Here is a 14,774-nt window from a genome sequence, read left to right as displayed (position 1 = left end):
CACATCAACATTTTAGTGATTGCTTCATCCTGGAAACATACCGTAATAGAATCAGCTGAAAGTCCTTAAAAAGTCAGAGAAAGATCATGAGGCACTAATATGGAGCCCACTACTATCAACATTGCATTTGTGAGTCAGGAGAGCTGAGACTGTTTTTTCTTGACCAAACTGTTTTACAAGGCAGTGAAGTCCTGTCAGATCACAAGGAGTAGTGCTCACACACCTCCCGGGGCACATGTTCACCATTAGTATTCATTTCTATATTCCTTGAATGTGATGTGGAACTTATGTGAAGCTCAGGTTTTATCAGGCTGAGGAGCCACATGGCAAAGAAATCGCAAGGATAGCTGGGCATGGTGGGAAAACATAAATGTTTCACAGATTTATAAGAGACTAGTTCTTCTTTAGATAGGAGGATCAAGAAAAATACTTATATCAGCTGATGCAATAGTTTATTTCAGTTCAGAATTATGTTGGAGTTAACTATGTGTTGTGGAAGAAATTAAATGTAAAAGTAATTTTAACACTCCAGCCTATGCAGATATTAGTTTCATTTTCTGGTTTGTTTTTCTGATCTCTGTGCATTTTTGCAGGCTCTTTTTGTTTTTATCACACCTTGCCAACTTCAGTTACCTCAGTTCTCCTTTGTAGGTTCTATGTAATTATTACTCATATTACTGAGATTTGCACACATCTCTATGCCTAATGTAGGAGCTTTTTGGTACGAATGTTGACCACAGTCTGTATTCGCATAGTTAATGCTTCGACTCTAAGCGTTCTTTCCACCGGTGGGCAGTACTTAAAACCTAGTACTTCTTTTTCTCTACTTAATTTCTGGTGCTTTGTTTAAGTATATTGTCACATGTATTCTGAAAATGGATATCACTGGCTTCTGTTGCTGGGAGAACTCATAGTTATTAGTCAACAGTTAAACAGTTTTTGTATTGATACTCATTTACAGTTAAGCACATGCAGAAAAAAATATAAATTCTTACAATGAGCAGTATTTTTCTCTAGGAATATGTCAGAGATGCAAAACACCCAAAAACTGTACTTCTAGCCATTCACAGATGGCTTTTCACGCTATATTTATTGTTTTGTAAATACGCAATAAGGTTTGGCAAGTATTGCATAAGAAGGCATGAGGGACCGTAAAGTTGTGTCATTCTCATTGAAATCAGTTTTCAGTGACACAATTTTTAAATTAGTTTTATTGCTCTAAGCTTAAGGCTTGATGAAGCAGTTCAGTTCAAGGAGGTGACTGGTTTAGAAAACAGACTCTTATTGTTTCAGATGACTCATCATAGATTTTGAGTTTTTACACATATGATATTCCAAGCTCCATGGAGATTCTTTGAAGAATTTTTTTGAATATGTTTTCAGATTGCATTGGAAACCTACAATGTTACCTTCTGTCTTTAAAAGCCATCAGGTTGTGGATTCCTGTCTATGAATCTTTGGTAAGATGGTCCAGAACAAGGGAAAGACAAAGTAGCAATTTGCCAACTAATCTCATGAAATCCATATTCACTGTTTAAATGCTTGCTTTGTAGATCTAAACCAGATCATGTGAAAACTCCCAGCAGATTCATGAATAAGAAATACATTTTGGCTTAAATATTATTTACTGCTGCAAAGCTTCTTCACTTTTTATGAGAAAATAAATCCTAGTTTATTAAAAGAAGAAAAAATCAATAATGGAAAATTTTTCATTACTTAGTTTTAACATTCATTTCTGTTCATGTGCAAGTGTCAGAAAAAACAAACCTGCAAATCTGCATCTTGCTAGCAGCAAGTCTTGGAACTGAAGTTTCCCTTGGGACAATGGGGAAGAAATCCTTGGGGTCCTGCACACAATTATAGATGCACCTGCTGGATCACTCAGGCTCCTCTAGTCCATGGACTGCACGTGCGTGCTGACATGCAATTGTGTTTCATGCCACCCATCCTTTTTGGAGACTCATCTCCTTTTTGAAAATATGAATACATATAAAGCAGTTTTTTGTGTGTTGCTGCCTGAGTAGTGGACAAAGTAGAAGATTGCATACGGGTGCACAGCATAGAATTTACTTGACTTATTTGTACAGGTCACATTGCACTTAACCATAAGCTTGATATGCTGTATTTCTGGAGTGTAGCTATTCCACACAAAAGTGTCAGCTTTCTTTCTGATGAGAAAAGCTGGTATAACTAGAATACTATTTTCTTGGTATTTATCTGCCTTCTGAAGATATGAAAGCATGTTCAGAGAACATAACAAAAAGATAGATAAAATGCAAGGGATATTATGGAACTATCACCAAAAAAAAAAAAAAGGTAGAAACAATTCAGTGAATGTTAAGCTTTAAGTCAAATCAGTCCTGCAACAATGTTGAAAGAAATGCTGGAGGTTTTTCAACTTTTTCAAATATTCATAGCAAGCTTAAAGGAAAAGAGAACAATTACTGGTCTTTTGAGGGCATGTACAAAAGGACACTGAAATGTGAAAATGGATTTTCCATGTTGTGTAATATTATTCTGATAAGAGGAAAAACAGTTAAAAGAATTAAAACAGTCTGAGTTTGTTGGGTTTTTTTTAAACCCATGATTCACAACAGAGTGTCTTACAAAGTCTTGTATTACTTGTTACAGGTGCTTTTTTATGATGATTCATAGCTTTGACAATTCAGCCTATTGATATCAAAACCACTTTGTGCAAATGTTCTGTGCTCCTTTGTTCCACTGACAATATGCAAACCTCTTATATCACTCAGGATGTTCCACTTTTTGCACTTTGAAATTTCTAGCTACAATCATCTGTTTAATAGATAAATTTTCTAAAACAACAATTATTTAGAATTGGTTTTTTTGCAGTTCCAGGCACCAGTAGCAGAAGGAAGGACAGCAGTTTTGTGGGTTCAAGTTTAACACAGTGTTTTCACTAACTGTTGTGGAAAATTACAATTACATTCTTTCATGTTTACATTCTAGATATGTTACAAAATGACTATAATTATTGAGAAAAGAAAGTAATGATTATATGGTCAGCTTTTTACATTTCAGAACTATAAAAATATTATGGTAACATTACATGTCTCAGTTACTCTTATAGAAAGGTGAAGGGTACAAGTCTCCTTCGGGCCTTAATTCAAGCTGTTTGTGGTATATTTCAGATTAGCCTCTGTAGGTTGCAACCAATGCAGTAAGCCCTGCAGAGTCTATACGATGAGCACAGTAGATGATTTAGGCATCTAATAGGAATAAAAATATATAGCTTTGGAATATGTCATCCTTACAAAATAAGTATTAAATTAGCAAGCAACTAGAACCTTTGAAACCTTACTTTCATAGGCTGCTTTCTCGGATAATAAGTTTTGCACCTGTGACACTGGTGAAAGAATTTTTTAAATAAAAAAATACTCTTTGGCTTGACCATGTGGTGGATTTCAGTTCTATCATTGTGTAAGAGTATGACCAAGGAAGGAAACACTAATGTGTAAATATTTGATTAAATATTTATATTATAAGTAGAATGCTTTCTTTAAATAGTGATAGCCTCAACTCTCAGCCGTGGTAGACTCCCAGCCTCTAAACCCAAAAAAGTGAATACTTCTGATAAGCGGCAGGCAAGTGCACTGGGTGCCTGAGGCTTTGCTTTCTTCAGTGAGGAGAAAAAGTGTCCTACTTAAATTTGGTGCAACCTAAGGAAGACTCTTTTTTTTTCATAACTTTTGATTTGTAGACAGGAATGTAATGTCAGAGAAGTCACCCAACAGGTGTTTTTCTTGGGAAGTGGAGCCTAAAAGGAAATTTCAGAAGTATGTATCTTTAAAAAGGTTTTTTAAAATGGAACTCTTATTTGAAACCTTTTTTTTCTTCTCTCTTACCAGCTTAGTTTTCCCTGTAAGTGTAGAGTTCAAAATTTAACTGGGGAGAAAATGCATAAAAGCTTCTTTCCTAATGTCAAGATAATCTTTTAAACATAAAACCCAGAGGATAACGATACGAAGGCTACCTCAAAAACTGGGTCAGTCGTCACTCTTCTTAAGAAAAGTTATATTCTATTCTTACAGTATATCAGAAAAAAACCCCCATAGCACTTAATAGGAGGAAAAAACATTGCTAAAACAGCAGGATATATTTCAATTTATTTTTATCGTTCCAAACCACCTTGTTTCTCTAAAGTTTTCTTCTGGAAAACTTTTTAAAGGAATGTGCGAAGTAAACTCTTTTCTACCATTCTTTCATTGTAAATGTTAATAATTTTATTTCTATCTGGAGTCATAAAATTACCTAAATTGTTTCCCAGTTACTGCCATGGGTCTCATGAGCAACTGAAAAATTTTTCAGAACACCATCTGTGTTGCCCTTTCTTCATCTCTGTGACAGCGATTATCTCAATTTATAGTAAGTAGAGGCACAGTGGTGAATTTCTTATGCCCTCCTTGCTCTTATGCTCTGTCTGGCTCAGATGTAGATGCTGAATGTACTTACATGTCAATTCAGCACTTCTGCTCCCCTGGAGAAAAGCTAAACTTTGAAAGGGGGGTGGAATCATTTCTTGAGTAAGTTAATGCAGCATTTTTTGGGTCAGATCCTCATTGCTGGAAATCAATGTATCATCATTAACTTCCGTGGAGCTATGGAAAATTACATCAGCTTAGAGTCTATATGCAGTGATGATATTTGCATTTGTCAAGGCTTTGAACAAGAGCTGTAAAGCTTTCATATGGAACAGATTTGTTACCCTGGAAGTTCTGAAGACTTTCTGTTTGGAGTGTTTGGAATTTGCTGTTTTTTCAGATTTTCAATAGAGTTGTGAAGTATCATATTACTTGATCTTCTGGGGTTTCCTAATTAGCAATGCGGAGCACAAATTGTTTTGATATAGTGTGAGCTGCTGATCCTCTGCCCATTTTGCACATTTTAAAATTAATCCATTTGACCAGAAACATGTTTATAGAAATTGATCAAATCACCACACCTTTTACGTCTGAGTTCTTGAACCTGAAAGTTTGTCTATGCAAGTACTCATTTGTGAAGTATCATTTATTTGCGTAAACATATTTGCAAATAAGATTATTCTTTTGCCTTTCAGCAAAGTTAGTTTGAAAAGTTTAAAATTTTGCTCACCAAAAATACAGGAAAAAGATTCTACTAAGTTGTTTTCCTTTTTTTTTACTATCTCTAATTTTAAGCTTATTTGATGGCAAATCATTTTTGTCTGTATGAGTCACCACAGGGCTTCCAACTGGTGAGCAAGCTGAGCTTCAGAAAAAAATGAGTGGAGCTTTAATGCATGCTGTGACAGCAACGAGCCCAAGGGCACAGACATCTATTCTGGAGAAATAAGGTTTAGGTCCTTTGAACCATCTGTCCCACAGGTCTCTAGAGAAGATTAAGGAAAAAGGAGTAAGCACTTTCTGGACACGGATCTTCTCAGACATTGATTTAAGAATGATTCTTCTGTGTACTCATGAAAGTAGTCCTTCTAAATTGAATAAACTTGTTAGATTAGACCCTTTTCTCAGACATCCATCTGCCCCTAACTTCACTGAGACCATTCCTGTCAGGGCAGGGTTAGAGGACACAGCTGCAAACACGTCTATGACTAATCAGTGTTTAATTCCATTCTGACTACTGCCTTTCCCACTGCCTTTGTCTTTATACTTCAAGAAAACCAAAGGTAGAAGTGGAAGTTTTGCTGAATGTTTGTAGTGTCACTTTAGTGTGAGTAGAAGGGAGAGTAAGAACCAAAGCTGATGTTAGCGTTTCAGCAGACCCTGCGACTATTTCCATTTTCTGGCATGCAGCTGCCACTGACATCCGTTGAAGATTCTGCTGCTGTCTGCAGAGTGGGCCTTAGGATCTGGGAAATGACAATGGATGATCCTTTTTGGGTCACATGCTGTGCTACATCAACCCAATCTACCAGTAACATGTAGCTGGTGTGTAATGCAAAATTAACTTAAGAGGAAATTCTAAGAAAATAAAAGAGCTTTCACTCCATAAGCACTTCTTTTGAAAAGATGGTGTTTTGCTGATAAGTAATTTGTTTTGTGTTTTTTCAGTGTTGGCAGTATTCTTAATTTGATTGTAAGCACAATGATATTTTGTGACCTTTTGTGAAGCTGAGTCAAGTGAGCATAGAAGAACCAGAGTTTTCGTTGAAGAATGAATTGAAATAGATCTAATGTTGTAGGAAGAATAAAACCTAGAAAGGATGTCCTAATAGCACGAGGAAGTCTTGCTCACAAGAAAAGGATAGAAAATACAGAATCATAGAATCATAGAATAGTTTGGGTTGGAAGGGACCTTAAAGATCATCCAGTTCCAACCCCTCTGCCACAGGCAGGGACACCTCCCACCAGGTCAGGCTGCCCAAGGTCCATCCAACCTGGCCTTGAACACCTCCAGGGGTGGGGCAACCACAGCTTCCCTGGGCAACCTGTGCCAGTGCCTCACCGCTCTCATGGTGAAGAAATTCTTCCTTATGTCTAGTCTAACTCTGCCTCTCTCCAGTTTATACCCATTCCCCCTAGTCCTATCACTACAAGCTTTTGTGAACAGTCCCTCCACAGCTTTCTTGTAGCCCCTTTTAGGTACTCTCATGTCTCTTTTATCACACGGTAGAAAAAGAATTCTTATTTTAATTCAAGGGATATTCTTCAGCTGCAGATGTATTTTTGTGCAGTGGTGAGAACTCCTAAGAAAATTTATGTTCTGCATATCTTTAAAGCTCATGGATTGAGTAGTACACAGGGGGAGCTAAACCAGTCCTCAACATATCTTGCTTTTTAAGCTGAGATGAGGGGTCAGGAGTCTCTGTGTAACTTCTTGCACCTCATTTGCAATCTCTCTTCACAAAATATTCTTATTAACACAAGTGGAAGTCTTTTACTTGGAAAGGCCCAGTAGGGTTGTCTTTAAGGCTTCTTGGCTCTGTCTTGTAACTTGTAGTTTCGTGGATTAATTAGGAGATATTATGGTTGCAAAACAGAGCTGAAAGAGCAAATCTATTGGCCAAGTTTTATGGCTTAGCAAACTTTCTGTGCATCCACAGAAGCTCCACAACTCTTCTGCACAGCCTACTGAAACATTATCACAAATGGCATTACTTCAGTGTGTTTTCAGTTTCTGCCCATTTCAAATTCTTATGTTCTTACCACCCCAGTGCCTGAACATCCTAAAGATGTACGCTTTATTTCCAAAACTGGCATGCATGACAAACAATGTGGTTACTCACTAGCGCTGATTGGTTTCTAATAAAAAAGTTTTTCAGGTGCTACTGGTCTTGATATGTTTAATAGAAACAGAGATATTCACCAAAAGTGAAAAGACTATCTTGCGGTGTTTCATCAGCTGAAACTGATAGGAAGGCTGGGGAAAACAACTGAAAAAGAGGCTTATGATAAATGGAGATTGCCAAGGATAGCATGTGAGTGACAGAAGCGGCTTCACTGAGAAAGGAAGATGAATACTTGAAAAGACTGAGGCAATAATCCTTGGTGGTCTGTTCTAGAGGACCTGCTGGTTTTTACCAGAGCTGGTAAACACATGTGCGTAGAAGTAACACGGGACATGTCAGTTTAAACTGACACTGTATTCGTTTCAGTTACTGCCCTCCTTTTTTTCTTGATGAAAGTTTCTTTGCAAGATTGGTACTGTTACCCTTCTTCTAGATAACGAGGAAGAACAGCTGTTCACCTTAGAGCAGATCATAATTCTGTTTTTCTTTTTTTTTTCCCTGAGAAAGGATGGTCCACTGAAGTTTTCCAAGCAATGTATTTTTTTCTTATTCTTAAGTACAGTAAGTATGATTATGGAGAGGAGCTATCTTATCCCAACAGACCTGATGCCAATCTCTTTTGTGCCAAAGTAAATCAGGAATAATTTTACCAATGTCAATGCTGCCACGTTAGTAAAATTCTAGTGGGAGTATGGAATATGGCACAGTATCTCTGTAAAGTATAATGAAAAATTGCAGTGGGAATTGTTGTGCCTGTGTATCTCTGCAGGAAGTCAGTGGAATTTGGTATTTTAGATGGTTGAATAAAATAAACTTCTAGTTTTAATTAAACAGGGCTGACTTAATTAATATGGCACATGACAGTAGAAGACTGTGAAACTTCAACCACATCATCTGAAAACGGACTCAATACTTCTGGTCTGGAAGGGAAAAATGCTCTTCAAGTCTGCTGTTAATATAACTGCTGACAACATCTGGGCAGGATGGGAGCTGACGTAAAAAAAAACAGGAAATAAAGAGATCTGCTCTGTCTCAAATGCGGCTGTTATGGGGTGCAGAGTGATTCTTTCTCTGTGTGTTCATGAAGGAAACTGGGAAACAGCAAGATAATTTTGTTAGCACAGGAAACTTTTCTGAATTCTTCATGGCTGACAGTGTTTTTGCTTAAAGGTTGCAGTCTTCGCTTTTCGGTGACCATGGTGTACCCCTGTGGGCAACACTGTCACATGAATAGTGTGATAGCCCCATTCACTCCTTACATGGTTTTATACTCTCTCTCATTACAGTGTGATGGAAAAACATCTCTCTGTACACAGGCATGGGTGCTGGACCACTTGCTGTTTCTTTTTCTGTCACGGAAAACAGATTTCCTGCTAAGAAATTTCACATTGGCCTCGTGTCTACAGAGGGTGTCCCCCCAAGAAAAGAGTCACTCTTTATTTCCTCCAAGAACTAGTGATTTGCTCATAAAACTGACCCTTTTCTGTAGGTTATGTGCCAGAGTTTCAGCTGCTGTAACTGGCTGTACAATTGTGCTAATGTGCTGAATTTACACTAGCAGAGCAGCTACTCCTGTCCCAGGTAGCAAATTGTATTGAATTACTGCAGAGCAAGAACCTACATAAATTGTATCTGATACATGCGTATTGCATGTAGGGTCTGTGTATGGAATGTAGTGGATTAAATGTATATACATGCTCTGTTGTGATACTTCGAACTGTACTCAGGTATAAATGAGGTTTTGTTTGTAGTATGTACCACTGTTGAAGAGTACTTTGAGAAAGTTTGTCTCTGCTTATTTTATTATTTTTTTTCTAATTAAACATTTATTGAAAGAGAACTTTATCATTTCAGACTGCTAACCCAAGAGATTTACTGAACATTTCACACCATTTTTTTTCTAATGTTATTTTATTTGAGACTTTTTTTTTTTATGTGTTGCAACTTATTAGTGTAGACATATTGCACTAAGTTGACACTATAGTAACATGTTACTCAGCATAGAATGCTGGTGCCACTTTTTACCTGATGGTTAAACAGGAGGTTAGCGATTGTTTTGAAAAGTAGACACAATAGCACAGTGTGTTTACCAACCGCTATTACATATTGATGCCAGTAGTTCAAGTCATGTTTTATCATACTCAAATTTGAGTTCAGAAGGATAAATGGATATTTTTAAAACTGCAGGTTGCTAGTATTTAGCTTTTTGGTGGCAAATTCTGTAGATGCTTGAACTTCATTGCATCATGCTACCAACATTTCGCTTGGAACTGAAAAGCTGGTATTGAGCATGATGGTGTGGTGGTCATGATGACATGCCATTGCTCCATACGTCTCTAGAACATTTTGAATAACAGCTGAATAGGTAATATGTGACATATCAAAATTTACAGGAATGGAGGATTGTTTCCCTGAGGGTAACTGTACTTCATACATGTGGAGCAGGTGGAAGAAGCAATCTATAGAAATTCCTCCCGGATTTCATCAAGTTTTACTGGACTGTGTGTGGTCAGGTCTGCAGGTATGTGCTGGCGGGCTTCACAATGCTACTTCCCTAAGGCAATCTGTCAGAAAGGTTTACCGCAAAGGTATAAATACTAGAAACTCTGTTTTCTTAGAAGTTGGGGCAATCTGATTATCAAAGTTGGACACATATCACAGACTCAGAAATTTTGGGTTATACTGAAAATTACTTTCACGTAGTAGAGGGAAGCTAGGAGGTGAAAAACTGTGAAAACCCTAAATATTTCTGATATTTGGGTTTTTCTCTTCTTTGTCCCCAGCCACATAAGTATGGCTCACTGTATGTTTTTTCATGGCATTCGTGGCATATTCATTGATTTTGTAGAGACCAGCTCTGGCTGTGACTCAAACCTGCCAGAGCAGCCCTGACACTTTCTGCCAGGACAGCCTCTTCACTGCCATGGAAGCAACTATAGCTGCACTTCTCACTGTTTTCACATCAGTGTCTACAAGGAAATGTATCCAGTTGGGTGCTTCTTGTTCACCTTACCTTTTACATAGGTTTCAGTTACAATACTGAGATGTAAAATGCTTTAGAAGAGTGCACATTAAATATTATTAAACCATAGTGTCTGGATGTAGGCTCAAAATAGCACTATTACCAGACAATGAAGTATTTTTCATTAGTTCTTTAGTTTAAACGACCTTTGGTGTTTAGACTTACCTCAGGCAGATACTACTGCAAGAGATCACAATGATAAGTAAAAACATGCCTATCCTTTGGGATGTAGTGTCTTCTGTCTAATGTGTGATTCAGCTATCATGGTCTAATCTAACTCATGTTATTCTGCATTGCGAGACAGTAGATGTATACACACATCCACTATTTATGTGTTATTTGAAGCTTTCATCTGTGAAGAAAGAGGAAATCACTTCTTAAAATATGGAGGTGCTTAGATACTTGCTATTTGTTGAACAAAAAAAAAAATTAAATATTTATTTTTAAATTCTTCCTTTCCATAATCAGGAGACTCTTATCTTCTCATCTATTTTTATAAGATTTCTTGCATAGTGCTTTGTTGCACTTGGGAACACACGCACACACAAAATGCAACTAGCAAATTCAGAGAAGGAAACCAGTAAACCAACTGAAGTTCACTATAAAAAATAAAGAAACAAACATAACCCTCTATGGGGAGTGATGTCCATTTGAACTATGGCCAGGAAGATGCCCAGGACATGTAAGGAACCAACCTGCTCCTTTTAAAAGGGAGTGCAGCAGCAAACTAACATGAAACAAGTGAGAACAGTCAGAGGATGAGGACCTAGCAGCAATTCATGGAGCAAGACAGTAGCTAAGGCTTTGCATGCAGGGGCTGCTTGGATCCCTAAAAATATTTCTTCTTCTCTGTTGAGAAAGCCTCTGGATGTTTCTGAGTGTATTTAGCTTATAAAGAAACATCTAGAAGACATTTTGTGCAAAAAGAGTGTCAGAACTTACTGGTTAGTAGTGTTGACACTAACACTAGCATGCTTAAAAGAGAAGCAAACAGCCTGTTGAAAGGAACCTTTCTCTGGGAAAGAACTGAGAGTGGCTGGATCTACCATGCCCTTTTGCCTCTTGTGGGACTTGGAGGCCCCTGTGGATCCCAGGCATAGAGTCTTAAAGGGTACATTAGCCAAAGGATCTAGTCTTAGGTAGAGTAGGTAAATGCACATTGAAAACGGATAGTCATTAAACAAAAATCGTAATGTTCTCATTAGCATGAAAAGAAAGAGTTCAATTAGAGGTAAAATAAGGAAAAAATAATGATATTACCCCACTTAATTTGATTTTCCACTTCATATGTATTGACTTAAATTGTTTACAATAAATAAATGTATGACATTTCTAATCATTGTGTATAATTATATATACTGATATTTGTGTGCATTTACATGTTGAATAGTGGCTTTTATTGGTAGGTCTGTCATTCATGAAATGTATTATTTATAATCAATATGAGATTTCATCAAATAACAGAAGAGAAATCCTATCTATTACTGAGTTTGAAAACAATCCAGTCTTGGCAGAATAAGCATGTTCATTTAAAATGAACAATATCCATTTTATAATTAAGTCTACATACTGTCAGCACATTATTGACTGGTCTCCTTAAGCCTAATGGGAAACTAGTCCATACTGCAATTACAGAATGCCTATGAAATTGTAGGACTTTCAGCAACATTATTCCTAGGGACCTTTAGTAGTGCCTTGGAAAATTTTAAGTTAATTCATGTCATACACTTATTGGAAACAGGAGAAATATATATGTGCCGCTGCCCTCCAAAAGCGTTTTCAGATCTCTTTCCTTTTCTCTAAAAACTCACAGTGAATACTGTCAAGGCACAGCCTTTAGAATACATTTTAGTTTCTTTGAGATCAACTTCACAGGAAATTCTGTAATTCCGAGCATGACTTATTTGTAATAAGTAAAGAGCCCTTAATAACTCCCTCTTAGGAGGTTCATCATATTTGCTTCCTTCACTGTCTGTATTACACGTAAGAGCGATAGCAAGGACTGTATATCTAATCTGGTATCACTAGTGTAAAAGGAATCAGATCCTTCTGATTTCCAAAGTCCTGTTCACACATCAGAGAAAGGAGTTAATTTGTGTCATTCATGTAACTATCAAACTCATTTCCATGTATACTTAACTTTCAGGAAAGATTTTTAGGATTTGTTTATTTGTTTTCTAGAGGCAACCTGTTAGTTTTCAAAGACAATGTTCATGATATTGGCATGATTTCACAGAGTAGTAGTTGAGATGTTTTATTAGTTATTTTAGCTGAACATTTACTCTGTGAAACTGAGCTATCAAAAGAACGCTTTTGGGACATTATGAGTTCGGTCTAAAGCATGAATTACTGTATCATTACAACACACTGCTTGGTGTCTTTTGTCATTGATTTGCCTACATATTTTAAATTGTTCGATCAGAAGCCATTTATCTGATAAAGAATTAATGAATTATTCTCATGGAAAAACCACATAATTCAGCATTGCAAATCGTGTATCATACAGGCAACAGCAGTCAGAAGTAAACTGCTTTTTGAGCCAAGTAAGTAGTTTATGTAATGTAGATGGAAGTATTTATTGAAATAAACACTTCATTGCAAACAAAGGACAGCTGTTGTTTTCCTAGACTTATACCAGATTCTGTATTTTGTGCATTGTACATTTCTGTGTTCTTTTGTTGGTGCATCAAACAAACAACAACAAAATTTAGTTCAAAGTATTCAAAGACATTTGCACTTGTCAGACTCTGATCATACTGTAAGGTACCCAAGCTGACCATTCTGTGCAGTGTTTCTATAGTAAACCTTTGCTTTGATTCTGCTTCTCCACTCAGAAGTATTTTTTTTTTCTGACTAACAGAATAATTACAGAGTTAATGTCTTTTGGCAGGTCGTATTGGCATTGATGATTTTGAGGGCTTAACTGTATTCCAAATTCCCTGGGGTTTGATTTGCTTTGAAAGAAATTAGGTATGCTATGCCTAAAGCTAGAAATTGTAGTAAAGGATTTGCAATTAAATACCATATTCACATCCATGTCTGTGTCCCATTTCTTCAATGTGGAGGCCTAGTCAGATGGTAAATATATACAGTTTGTAACGAAAACAGAAAAAAAAAACAAACAGTCAAAAAATTCTTACTACATATTATTAGCATTTTCTTCAGATAGGTCTGGCTTTGTTTTCAGTATAAAAGTATTTTTCCAGTGTTCTACAAAATGTCTGTAAAATACATTTCTGGTCAATGTCAAGGGTAAAAATCAGCAGACTCACAGTAGCATGTGTAGTATAGTGGCTTTTGCCAGTACGGAGCAAACATTGTTTTTCCTGTAACCCCCTTAAAATATGTGTAATTACCAATTTTCTGTTGCTGGGAACTATTTTTGTTTGGAGTTTACTATTGTTAACAGATTTCCTGCAATTTTCCTTTCCCTTCCCCTTCCTCCTTAACCTGTGTTCCAGATTCCAGGCTGCCAATGTTTACAAGACACTAAGACAGTGCATTAAAAAACTTGGGCTGGCAAGTACTACCTCTGAGGCCCTGCTACATAAGATTTCAGTCTTAAAGAGGGATGCTGAATGTTTCTTTTATTGTTTTCTTTTTCAAATACAAAAAAATCTTCTTCTCTTTTCATACAGGCTCAGTGAGTTGTACACCATTTCTGCAAAGATGCCTCATCTTTCCATCTGCATATCTGGAGTTGTGTTTTCCCTTCACTGGTCTTGTCCATAACTACTAAAGAATTCTTGGGACTGAATGCTGGAACGGATGAGCTAAATTCTTCTTGAATGTTCTTCATCAAATGTAGACGTACTGGACTTTCTGGATGTGCATAAAGACACAAAGGTTAGTGTATTCCTTAAAATCCTGCAATTTTAGGACTGTGTCACTTAAGCATTACCAGTGCAGACTACGTTTCCGTTTCATCACAAGTAGATAAAATGGTGATTGACATCACATATATACTTGAGATAAAGCGTTAACTGCTGCAGAATAAATGTACTTAGGCAGCTGATTCAACTTAAAGTCTTCTTCAAATGATTTGCTGGCTGACAAGAGCAAGCTCTACCCATAATCTGTGTTTGACTGTAATCAGACTTTTTTGTGGTATTTCTTCTAAGCTTGGCAGTCACACTTATCTGATTTTACCCATTGGTAAAAAGAGGAAAGAAGAGTCTTCTACATACCTCTGTTCACAAAACAGTCCTCGTTTACACTCAGTGTGGGGGAATGGGTAGATGTTTGTCCACCTCTGTGCTTAGTTTTTCTAGATGGCATATGGGCATCAGGGAAATGCCAAAGACATACATAATATGTCGAAAAAAAATAATAAGCTCTTCACTTCCTGGAGGAGGTGAGATTTTAATAAAATGCTTTTTCTATCCCTTTGTTTCTGTTAAAATATTTTGTGATTTATGGTTATTAGTCTGTCACCTCCCTGCCATCTTAGGAAACCGCCCTCAATCAGGACAATTCACTGATATTATTTTTCTGTGGTATGATTGAAAATGTAGAAGAAACGAT

The 14,774-nt window shown here is 36.8% G+C and overlaps 1 protein-coding gene across 8 annotated transcripts in view; it reads left to right on the top strand.

The window, feature by feature from the left end:
- HS3ST5 (heparan sulfate-glucosamine 3-sulfotransferase 5) overlaps positions 1–14,774 on the top strand; it is a 203,316-nt gene that overhangs the window by 87,182 nt on the left and 101,360 nt on the right. For all 8 annotated transcript variants that reach the window (XM_054063397.1, XM_054063396.1, XM_054063391.1 and 5 more), the window contains one exon: positions 13,889–14,096. The gene's annotated coding sequence lies outside the window, so the exon portion shown is untranslated. The remainder of the gene's footprint in view (positions 1–13,888; positions 14,097–14,774) is intronic.

This window comes from Cuculus canorus, chromosome 3 (assembly GCF_017976375.1).
Source record: "Cuculus canorus isolate bCucCan1 chromosome 3, bCucCan1.pri, whole genome shotgun sequence".
NCBI classification, from domain to species: domain Eukaryota; kingdom Metazoa; phylum Chordata; class Aves; order Cuculiformes; family Cuculidae; genus Cuculus; species Cuculus canorus.
Note: the sequence above shows the minus strand (reverse complement) of the source record. Positions and strands in the feature narration are given on the sequence as shown.